Source organism: Solanum lycopersicum, chromosome 8, assembly GCF_036512215.1.
Source record: "Solanum lycopersicum chromosome 8, SLM_r2.1".
NCBI classification, from domain to species: Eukaryota; Viridiplantae; Streptophyta; class Magnoliopsida; order Solanales; family Solanaceae; genus Solanum; species Solanum lycopersicum.
Genome location: NC_090807.1, coordinates 23,128,155 through 23,141,427, shown reverse-complemented (window position 1 = coordinate 23,141,427; position 13,273 = coordinate 23,128,155). Strand labels below are relative to the sequence as shown.

Sequence of the window (13,273 nt, the reverse complement as noted above, 5' to 3'; positions counted from 1 at the left end):
TATCGTCAATGAATACAATGACAAAGAGGTCCAGATATGGCTTAAAAATCCCATTCATCAAGCTCATGAAAGCAGCAGGGGCATTCGTAAGCCCAAAAGACATTACTAAGAACTCATAATGCCCATACCTGGTCCGAAAAGAAGTCTTGGGCACATCCATTGCCCGTATTTTCAATTGATGATAACAAGATCTCAAATAAATTTTTGAGAAGGTACAATCACCTTGTAACTGATCGAACAAATCATCGATGCGAGGAAGAGGATACTTGTTCTTAACGGTTACCTTATTCAGTTGTCTTTAGTCTATGCACATTTGAAAGCTTCCATCCTTCTTCTTCACAAACAAAACAGGAGCACTCCAAGGGGATGCACTTGGTCGAATGAAGCCTTTTCCTAACAATTCTTGAAGTTGAGCCTTTAACTCTCTTAACTCAGCGGGAGCCCTTCTATAAGGGGGTATAGAAATGGGGCGATTACCCAGTTCAAGATCAATGCAGAAGTCAATATCTCTATCCGGTGGCATACCAGGAAGGTCTGCAGGAAACACATCCAGAAACTCACAGGCTATCAAAACCGACTCAATTGAAGGTACTTGAGTAGTATCATCCCTGAGGTGTGCCAAGAAAGCTAAACAACCCTTTCTAATTATTCTCTTAGCATGAAGGAAGGAGATGATACGAACCGGGGTGGAAGTGTAGTCACCCTCCCATAATAACGGATCTGTCCCAGGCTTGGCCAATGTTACAATTTTAGCATTACTATCCAGAATTGCAAAATTTGGAGAAAGCCAAGTCATACCCAGAATTACATCAAAATCAACCATTTCTAAGATAACCAAGTCTACATGAGTATTGCTCCCCAGAAAAGTCACCAGACAAGACCTATATACCTTTTCAACTATCACAGACTCACCCACCGGAGTAGAAACACGAATAGGCATGTCAAGCAATTCGCAAGGTATATTAAGACAAGTAGCAAATGAGGAAGATACATATGAAAATGTAGAGCCAGGATCAAATAATACAGAAGCCATGCAATCGCAAACCAAAAGATTACATGTGATAACAGCATCAGATTTCTCTGCCTCAGACCGCCCGGGGAAAGCGTAACAATGGGCCCTATCACCTGTCTGCCTGTTGCCCTTACCATGTTGTGCTGTAGTGAATCCAATTTTCCCTTCACCCTAGCCGTTTTGGTGACCACCATTACCTCGACCACCACGTCCTCCAGAATGACGTCCTCTTCCATGACCACCTCTACCTATGACTATTGGAGGTCTGTAACTCTCTTTTGGACAATACCTCTTAATGTGTCAAGTCACCCCACATCCATAACACTCTCTGGATTCAAGCATAGCTCTCTCTGAGAATGACGAAGTCTGGGGATAACCACCAAACTCAGAGAAACGTTGACCGGTCTGCGGTAGACCCCCAGCTACAGCCTATAGTGAGGACTGAATTGGTCGAACTGTGTAACCTCCTGAACCCTGTCCTCTGGAGTAATAACCATTAAACTCACCTCCCTTACGAAACCTTTTTTATGTCAATGTCATGGCGAAGTCATCTGACTTCACTCCCTCTACCTCTATCACGAAGTCTACCACTTCCTGAAAGGATTTTGCTTTAGCCGCTACCTGTAAGGCTGAAATCCGCAGCTCTAACCTCAACCCCTTCACAAAACGGCGAATCAGCTCTTGTGGACTGAAACAAAGCTAGGTGGCATACCTGGATAGTGCACGAAACTTAGCCTCGTATGCAGTAACTGACATCCTACCTTGCTCTAGGCTCAAGAACTCATCTCTCCTTCTATCCCTCAAGGTCCAGGGGATATACTTCTCCATATATAAGCTAGAGAATGACGCCCAAGTCATATGGTGGTGCTTGTGCGGGTTGACACTTAACATGTGACGGCCACCACATTTTGGCATTTCCCCTGAAACTGATAGGTTACAAACTCAACACCAAATCGTTCCACTATGCCCATTTTATGTAATAACTCATGAGAGTCAACTAGAAAATCGTAGGCATCCTCAGATTCAGCACCCTTGAAGACTGGAGGTTTCAATTTCAAAAACTTACTGAAAAGTTCATGCTGATCACTTGTCATTATAGGCCGTGTAGTCAACCGAGGAAACGTGCCTATTTCCAATGAGGCATCCATGCGGGGAGCCACAGTAGCTGTATTTTGTACCTCCAGAACCTGAGGTGCTGGTGCAGAAAACACTTGAGGTGTTTGGCCTTGATTAGATAACCCGTGAAGATAGGCAAGAACCTTATTAATCATCTCTGGGGTAGGTTGGGGTGGTAATTCCTCATTCTGCACTTGCTAATTTTCTCCTTCCTCACTCTCTCATACTACTTCCTCAGTCGGTGGAGGAGTCACCGCTCTAGTACCAGATGGGCTAGGTGCTTGTCCTCTTCCTCTAGAGGACCTCCTCCCGCGACCTCTTCCACGGCCTCTTGCCACTACTCCTCTTCGAGTTACAGCCCTTGTGGCTGGCTTAGACGCATCTTGTCTTGCCGGTGTTGGTTTTGGTGCAGTTGTTGCTCTAGTTCTAACCATCTGCGAAATAGAGTGAAGATGGTCAGATACCAAATTGTATCACCTAGATACCAATTGGATCCAAGTAATAGCACGAAAGAAAGAAAGAATGGAATTTTCCTTAAGTCCTATAGCCTCTCAAAGAAAAGTAAAGGCGTCCCTCTACCGTTCCTTAAGACTCTACTAGACTCGTTCTTGTGTTATGAGACCAACGAACTTAATGCTCTGATACCAAGTTTGTCACGACCCAAAACGTGTCGTGAGTGGCACCCACATTTACCCTCCTATGTGAGCGGACCAACCAATCCAAACCCCAACATTCAACCATAATGAACAAAATATAATGCGGAAGACTTAAAACTCATTAATGAAATCAAGTAAATAACTTCTAAAATTTATCAATTTCTATCCCAACACCTGGAAGTCATCATCACAAGAACATCTATCCTCAAATTACTAAATCTAAGAGTATGTAAGGAGCTAAAATAAGTAAAAAGCTAGTCCATGCAGGAATTTCAAGGCATCAAGACATGAAGAAGAAGATCCAGTCCAAGCTAGAAGCAATAGCTCACCCTTAAATCTTGCGTGATGAAGACTGGCTAGAGTTGCGGTTGAGTTGAAAATGATGGTACATTTGTTGTACTCCACAATTAACAAAGAAAAACAAATACAAGTAGGGGTCAGTACAAAACACAAGTACTGAGTAGGTATCATCGGCCAACTCAAAATAGAAAGCAATATATATAAGATAATATCATAAAATTAACTATAATACTCAACAGGTAGAACCAACAATGTGCAAGAATCATTGATAAATAACATCAAGTACACCCATGAGAACTCAAGCCTCCATACCATACTCATTTAGGAAAAGGTTCATTAAATTGAGTATATTAACATATTTCAAAATTCATTCTCTTTACTACCCTGGTGTCGGAACGTGACACTCTGATCCTCATCATACTATCCTTGTGTCGGAACGTGATACTCCGATCCTCATCATACTATCCACGTGTCGGAACGTGACACTCTGATCCTCATCATACTATCCTGGTGTCAGAACGTGACACTCTGATCCTCATCATACTATCCTGGTGTCGGAACGTGACACCCGATCCATTAATACTATCTTGGTGTCGGAACGTGACACCCTATCCCCTATTTCTATCCTGGTGCCGGAACGTGACACCCGATCCACTATTTCTATCCTAGTGCCGGAACATGACACCCGATCCACTAACCTCATTCTTTTAGTTCATCAAGCCTTCTTTTATACCAAGGCATCATCATTAACAAAGAGGTTTCAAGGTTTAGGATTCTACAGCCTCATCATACTAATTCATTACAATTACATAATCATATCATGCATGCACAAAATTAAGCATATAGAAGACTTTACAATACTACCCAACACATATCATTTGGTATTAAGAGTTTACTATGAAAAGCATAAACCATAACCTACCTCCACCGAAGAATGACGATCAAACAAGCTAATTCCCCAAAGCTCTGTTGTCCTTTTCGTTCCTCTCTCTCTCTCTCTCTCTCGATCGTTTCTCCCTTTCTCTCTGTGTTCTTTCTATTTTTCTTATTCAAAACCCTTTTTCTTTTACCCTAATTAGTATATAATTAAGTATAAAAGATGATAAAAATAACCCACTAATTAATTCAAGGATATCTCCTTTAACCCCCCAAGTAATTGAATTATTAACATTAAACCACTAACTTTATAATTATAAGCAGGAATAGTCCAAAACGCCCCTCAAAACATTTAACAGAAATCCGACCCAGGCAGGGTTATGCAGACTGTGATGACCCGTCGTGCCTGCGATGGTCCATCCTGCTGCTTCCGTCATAAAGTTCGGAGACTCAATTCCTTGAAGAGTTTGTGACGGCCCGTCGTGCCTGTGACGGTCCGTCCTGCCATTTCCTCGTGAAGTTCAGAAAGTCTATCTGATTACCCAAATTTAAGAATTCTAAGTGTTTTGGAAGTAGACACCCTCGATAGTCCGTCGTGGCCATGACGGTCCATCGTGGGATCCGTCGACTCAGACAATTATTACCAGAAATACTCTACTGCTCAAAATGACTAAATAGGTCGTTACAGATATATTGAAACCCCCGTTAAGTATAACAATGAAAAGTAACAAAATTTACTAATCCAATACTTTTAAGTCTTGCCAAGTGCTTTATACTCACTGTGATCGACATTTATTACCTTACCAATCCATACATTGAAAAATAACACTACCAGAATTATAACTCACAATGAAAATCTAAAAAAAAAAATTGCCAACCATGTATCACAATCCCATCATTATTAACATTAACACATACCTCGAAGATTCTTATGAATTCATTTGTATTACCTTTTCATTTTGCCTTTCTATCGATCTTATCATATCCTTCGGTAAAAATTGAACCATTATACTAATTATCAAACTCAAGATCACAATAGAATTTATAATCACACTCGAGTTGAACGTATATACACTCCTTTCTCAAGTCTTATCCAGTAGTTTTTAACCAATTTGATAAACCTGTGACATTATTATCATAACCAAAGCAAATTGAAATAAATGACATGTCTCTAAACCCAGTTCTCAATCCATTTGAAGACACCCCTTTAGACTTTGCAATAAGAAAAAAATAAACTTACTCTCACCACTTTCTGAAGGCTCCACTACATTCCACACTTTTTTCAGTATGACTGTAGATGCTTCAAATTTAATGCGAGCAGTGTCTCTACATATTCTTAGACTCTCTATACAACAACATTACTCATCAAATAGTGGAAACTACTATATTAGATACTTTCAAGTAGTTATTACCATACAAAATTTGTTTAACCAACAATCTTTATCATATAGTTGCATCTGAATTACTATTTCATTACAAATTCTTAATATCGTTATGCTCATTAGACATTTTTCTCATCTCAGAGTCAACCTTTTAAGGTTCATGACATTTCAAACCCATCTATACCAATCTAATTCAATCTAATTCAATCTTATATAATTTCTTACTAAAATTCTCAATTGCCTTCACACAATTATACACGTTAGGACTTCCTTTACCCACAAGCTTGGCATTTCAACATTAATTCATTAAATTGGAGCTTATGATGAAATCACTTGTCCTTTGTTAAATATCTCAAGATACACTCAACAACCTAAACACATTAATATGAAATCGAAAATCCACCACTAAAAATTCCCCTTACAAACAATGCTTGACTTATTTGTCTGTAGTTACAAGTTAGTTGGTTTCTCAAATGTGAATACAACATCGAATATCATTATACGAGCATGTGATACTATTGATAACTCTTTAATTAGTTAGTACTCACACTTGACATCACTTTATTCATTTCCATAAGCCACTAGTACCACATTGTTAAGTTTGTTAAATCCATTACTACAAAACCTTATAACTATGGAGAATATTGTACCCAAATAGCCTACACATTTCTGCCCCATTAAGGAACTAACATACACTATCAAATTTATTTGATTTGTTTTCCAACACTATATGCATTCCTTCGTAGCTCAGGTCAATAATAAGAGTACACATTCTCTAACTCGAAACAAGTAAGAATCGGTACTAGTATAGTAGTCGTACTATCAACCTTTTTTATATACACTCAATCTATGAAAGACTCTAACCTTGATTAATGCAACATTATTCTCTAAGAAATCCATATATGTTATGACAACTATGCCAATTGTATTTTCCAAGGTTATACTATTTGTTATCAAGCCATCATTTTAATCATTCCATTTCAACTTGTCAAACCACTCCAGATATTATCTATACCACTAACTATTATTCCCTCAGTTGGGTAAACTAACCTGAAGAGGATAACACATTCATGAAGTTCATCAGACCATTGTTCAACCTCACCATTTAGAAATTCTACGAAAATCATCGCCAAGGCATCACCTAATTCAATTGTTTCAAATTGAACATTTCAAATCTGATCACGCATCTTTTTCATCTTATTATCAGGTCTAACCTCCAAACCATATAGGAAACACCAACTTCAAACTTAAGGAACCACACACGACTCATCAAAATAGGTGAGAGATAATGAAATAACGCAATAAGAATCAGAACGGACAATGATGCACGAGAGAGATTCAAGAAGTGGAGTTATTTTTCCTAAATGTCATTATAGCCTCTCGAAGATAAGTATAGACGTCTCCATACCTATCCTCAAGACTCTAGTTAGACTCGACTTGTATACACGTGATACTTATGAACATGGGGCTCTGATACAATTTTTTTCACGACCTAAAATGGACATGATGGTACTCGTCTTATCCCATAAAGACAAGTCATCCTAAAACTCAACTATTTCAATAAAAATGCGGAAAATTTACTATCAACTTACATTATACCCCGAAAATCTAGTAGTCACGTGTAAAAGCCTCTAAAGTATTACAATTGATTCAAAAGAAAAACACAAGTCTCAAATCAACTTGTTTCTAGAATAGAACAAGATCATAATTATGGAGAAGAAAGTCTGATGGGACGGAAACAACTACCTCACAAATCTCCAAGAAGCCTCAGAAAAGAAGAGAATGACAAGTATAACAAAAATTCAGTCTCATAACCAACAAAAATTTGTAGAAGCAAGGGGTGAGTACCAAACCACACGGTACTCAACAAGTAAACCTCTAATCACAAGCAAAGGGGATGAAATAGTGGTACTCCTACCACCCCCAACCGAACCTCCGCAACTACAACCTGCATTAAAAATCAACCCAGCCTAACAACTCACAGTTTACATAGCACGTAGCTCAACAACATCACTTAGACAAATTACATATCCTCAACAACAACACTTCAACAAATTACATATCCTCAACAACAATACTTCAACAAATTATATATCCGCAATTACAAGCTCAATATTGATCAATCACAAGTTCCACAGAAAGATAATTAGAAGATCAAAAAAACACGATATCAAGTTCACTAATGATAAATATGTGTAATGCAATGGAATACAATGTCAAGTATAATGATGCATGTCTGACCTAGTGATACACACCCGCTGTCTGTCAGTCCGAGACCCATGGGGAAAATATCTGTCCATGCATCTGTCGTGGCTTACAACACGACCCTCAATAATAGTAACCATCACGGCGCGCGATGCGTCTCTCGAAATAGTACATCATTTTTAAGTTGTCATTCTTTCTCAATACACATAACACTTTCACAACCATGTCTTACAATAATGCAAATGACATGTTCACACATGTAAAGAGGATATGACAACTTTCATAACACTGCACAATTCAAAACAACATCAACAATGATTCAACAAACTTTTCAAACCATTCTTTATTATCAACACATCTCACAAGCAATTATTCACATTGCCTTTTACTACACTTTGTTTTCATCATTAGAATTAATCAATGTGGACAAGTAAACCCATCACCAAGTCCCATTACTCCCACACATATACCACAAATAAATACACAAATTTCATACACTTAACTAGAGTTTACAAATCTACTTGCCTCAACCAATCAAGAATTCACTCCAGAACATGAGCCTTCCTCTTCTGTTAAACTTCCAAATCAATGCAATCTATTCAAGTAGGTATTCAAAATGAGATTTCTAATTTAAAAACATCTGTATTACTATAATCCAATTCTTAATCTTAATGCCTATTAACATGTAAACTTTTCAATTTACTCCAATTTTCAAGTCTAGGGTTTATTTATAATTCCCTCAATATGATAGTTTAATAATAATGATATAATACAATATATCTAATATTTAATTATTTATTTTGAATATTATTAACACTTAATTTTTTTATAAGATAATCATAAGAAGAAGTCAAGTTCGTGGTGAAACTACCAAAACCAGTAACATGCATCCAAAAAAGTAATTAGTTAAATACTCCATCTCATCCTTCTAATTATTGATGAAATATAATTTTCTAATCATTACAAATAAATAAAAAAAATGCATGTCCTCTCAATAATCCATAAACGTGCCTTCTCATTTTTATTCTAACTTTCAATTTCTGCAATTTATTAAGTTAAACAAATATATGAATTGTTGTCATTAATTCAACTATATAAGCTTTACATTATCTATAAACGTCCAGCCAACACGTTATGTCCTTCCATTCTTTATCTAACCAATGTATTATAATAATATATTAAGATATATGCTTATCAATTAACTTGATAACAAAATATTTCAAAGGGACGAGCATACCGACCATAGGGATATGGAGCATTCGTAGTTGTTTTCCGCCACTGTTCCTTTTAATAGTTAATGACTTCAAAATAGTAAACCCTACTTACTTTATTAGTTTAATAAAGTTGGTTTAAGAGGTCTATAAGGTATTAAATTACTATGGACTTGACCCGTTAACAATTAACTAATTAAATAATTTTTTTAATATATGTCCATTAATTAAGTAATTGTAGTTAAATAAATAGTTTAAAATTTTCAAATCAACTTAACCAACTAATCAAAATACTCGAGGCAACTATCGATATAGGTAACAATTGAAATTTCATATAATTTTTTTAAATGACTTTTTGGATCATTACATCATCTACATACGCCTATGCACTTATGATAATCTCGTCAACTCCAGACATATAAAGGGTATGATTATAAAGCATCCTGATATAAATTTATTTTTGCTACACCAGGTACCTACACCTGGTTTATCAAATATTTAGAAGAAATTAAGACCGCAATTATTCTCCGATGGTTTTACAAATGGTGGAGTCATATTGAAGGAAATAAACAATTATTATAAACTCAACATTGAATACAACTTAATAAGTTCAGGTAGAGAGAAATATATCAACCTTATCAGAAAAATACTAAATTATGCAAGTTCTATATTGCCAAAAGAATAACTTATATTATTTTTTGGTCTTTTGACCTTTGTGAATTTGAGAGGATCAAATATTTAAGAAAAATCATTAAGATCAAAGGATAGGCGTCAGCTGTCCGCAATGATAATTTAAGTACAAGTTTATCACCCCGAAGGGATTATGAACACTCAAAAGAAACATTGAAAAGAAGGCTCGAAGAAGTCTTACTAAACCGCCACACTTATACGGAATCAAATTTGAGTTATTAGAGACTGTTGCCTCCCATGACGATATTAGCATTGGAAATATGTTAGATCTACAAGGAATAGCACAAGAATACCTTCTGAATTAAAAGAAAATTCCAGCATACTTTTATGATAAACAACAAAAATATCAACAAAAAAAATATTCAAAAGTGGACCCTACATACAAAGATATATTATGGAACACCATTATAAAAATCAGCATTATGTCAACAGTTGTACCAATATGTGACCCCCGCAGGAATAAAATCAGAAAGTAACAAGAGGACAAAATATCAAAATATACTTTGAAGATAATATTTCAACAAAAGAAGATAAACATGAAGTAAAGTCTACATAAGTAGTTTCAGCTAACATGTAACCTATTCCAAGCCACGTAAAATTATCATCAGTTATTTTAGTAGGTAGTAGTTACAGGTTAAAAAAAATGAGGTGTATTAGGGTATACATACATGTAAAATAGATATCATAGTATGTTAGATTAGTCAGCAATTTTGAAGCCTATTTAAGGCTTTCAACTTGTACTAGTATGAGGCATTCAAAATCATAAAACTTTGAAATCTCTCAACTTTCTCCCATGTTGCATGTTCTCTCTGTGTTCCCTAAATAAATCATGTTATTTTGTAAGTATACTTTCTTTACTATTTTGTTTATTTTATGTGTTTAATTTTAATGTTTTGTTTTAAGTTTGTATACTGTCATTTGTTCATCTCTTTGTTTAATTTTTTCTTAATCTTTTTAAGTACTTCCTCCCTTTCGTTACTCTGCCCGATATTACATAGGATTCCATCACAGAACTCGGTCTGTCCCCTCCATATCAATGGACGGGAAGGACAAAGTTCCGGGACGAAATCCTATGTAAAATTGGGAAGTGTAACGGAAGGAGCAAGAACAAGTAAACATTAAAATAAAACTTTAAGAAAACTCAATGTAAACACAGGAGCGAAAAAATAGTAAACGAACATATATTGTAATTTTAAAACATAAACTTAACAATTAAAATGAGTATAGAAAGTTTATACTTACAAATTTTTATTGATTTACGGAAAAAGAGAACAAAGATGGGAAAATGCATAATATGGGAAATTGGAGAAAGTGTAGAGAGGTTTTTCAAAATCAGTAAGATTTTTATTGCCTCTACTATTACAAGTTTAGAATCTTAAATAGGCCTCAAAAGTTCTAATTAATATTATTTATTATGCTATCAATTTTACATGTGTGTATACACAAATACATATTATTATTTGTACATGTGTCTACTAACTATTTACAAATAATTGATGATAATTGTACTGTCTTGGAATAGATGTCATATTAGCTTATACTACTTACGTAGCCTTCATTGCATTTATATCTTCTTTTGCTGAAATTTTATCTTCAATGAATATATTTGTTATTTTTTCCTTTTGTTAGTTAGTGTCTTTATCCTTCGGGGTCCACATGTTGGTGGAATTGTTGACATAGTGAATAAGCTTGCTTTGTCCCATGCTGATTTTTTATAATTGTCTAGAAACTTTTACAACATATCTTTGTATGTAGGGTCTACTCTTCGATAAATCTTTTCTTGATATTTTTTTTTGTTTATCATGAAAGTGATAACAAAGTGTGTTGTGACTTTCTTTTTATTAAGAAATTAATTTTGTGCTATTTCTTGTAAAATGAATATCTAATAATTCACATTTTGTTTTTGTATCAGTGTTGAGGTTTAAATAAGGCTTCTTTGAACCTTATTTTGAATCTTTCTTTGGAATTTTCATGTAATATGATCTTGTAAAAATAAGGCACTTGAAAGATGTTCCCAAGTTGTACTGTAAACTAGATAGTTCTTATAATATATGCTATGTCCATGTGAAAGCCTTTCTCACATGATTTAGGTTGAGGAAATCTCATCTATGAACTATGAGCTAAGCATATAGGGATTCAATCTCCTAAACCTTAATTTTATAAGGTAATGTTAATGAAGGTTTTTAATAACAAGGGAATTTAGCTTAGCACCGAGTAAACGTGAATATGAGTGGTGTTCCTTCCCAATGTCGGAAGGAAGGTCCACCATAAATCTGTTGAGATGGATAGCCTCATAGCCCAAGGACATAGAGTGATGTTTCCATGAAGGAATCCAAGTTACATAAACTATGCTTGCCACATAGGATCTAGCAATTTATATTACTTAGTATGTCTCGATGTGTTAATATTATACCTTGGCTAGGTAAGAACACCTTTCATTGATTTAAGGCTCTACAACACCAAATTCAGTTTTAGCACGCATGGTCTTAGTGTCGGTTAATACTGTAACTTCCCTAAAGTAAAATGGACAATGAAAGTAATGAACCCACCTAGACATTGCACAAGTAGCTTTCTAAACGATTCCTAGGAAGGTTGTCAAATGTATGTGCATGTTTTTATGGTTCTCTTGCATAAAAATGTGTTAGTGTCTTCATGAGTGATGATATAAATGATATGGAGTTGTAATTTGAATGTTGGCATTTTTTATGAAATGGTCATATGATTATATCTGTTGAGTTAAAAGGTTGTATGTATTGTTTTCTTTTGGTCTTAAGATGATACTTGAGCATGGATATTTGTGTGGCATATTACTCATGCTTCGCCCCTAGTATCACTAGAAGGATTAATTGGGAAGGTCAAGATGTTCTAAATAAAAGTAGTTCACTGTAAAAGGAGAATAGTTCATTGTGAAGTGAGAATAACTTACTATAAAGTGACGTAAAATGTGCCTTAAGTTATATATGTTATTTGATATAATGTTTGGCCTTTGAATATGTCTATATGAAGTATGTGAATGATATAAATGCTATTGTATCAAGGTTTTATAAAGATTTCACAAAAAAGCATCATGTATGGTTTTGAAGTAAAATGTCCCTTCTAAATGCAGGTTTTTGCATGGTTGCCATACTTACTACATTCTTGTACTAACACCATTCTTCTCTACTTATTTCACAATATGTAGGTTATGGATCCTTAAAGGATGTATCTATGATTTAGGAGCTTAATATGTGATTCCCAAGCTCAAGGAAAGGAATACTTAAGTCCAAGGGTGTCTTAATGTTTAGCTTACTGTAAAGTCTTATAAATCGTATAGTTATGAATTATGTTACAAGGGTCGTGTCCCTAATGTACACTAATTATGTTGAGTCTAACATGGAAAAAAGAGACTTAGAGTCCTTAATATGTATAAAGATATTTTATATATATTAAAAGTAATGTTCTAGCATATGATATGGCAAGAAAATTTTTAAATTTTCCGGTAATTTACCTATGACAATGCAATGAATGATAGTTTTGGGCTTGTAAAAGACCTTCGGGAGGTCAAGTAAGCCATGTTACTTCTATGGGGTGCTCCTCGTATATGACACCTTAGGGTTCTGATTATTCAAAATTTGACTTTTCTGACTTATCGAACTAGGAACCCTAAGTCAAAAGTATCATTTAATGATTTTACCTTGTTTTACTTAGTTAAATTAACCTACACAATTACATACCATTATACCAAGGTATATTATAGAATATTCATAGACATATATCCATAAAATTAACATCCCTAACACCCTAAGGTCAAGTTCGAACTACGTGACTTCATAATACAACAATGAA

General features: G+C 35.1%; 1 long non-coding RNA gene across 1 annotated transcript; it reads left to right on the top strand.

The window, feature by feature from the left end:
- Positions 1 to 10,018: 10,018 nt before the first annotated feature.
- On the top strand, positions 10,019 to 12,893 carry LOC112942014 (uncharacterized). Its single transcript, XR_003247840.2, has 2 exons — positions 10,019 to 10,287; positions 12,630 to 12,893. It is a non-coding gene; the product is annotated as an uncharacterized lncRNA (long non-coding RNA).
- The last annotated feature ends 380 nt before the right edge of the window (positions 12,894 to 13,273 follow it).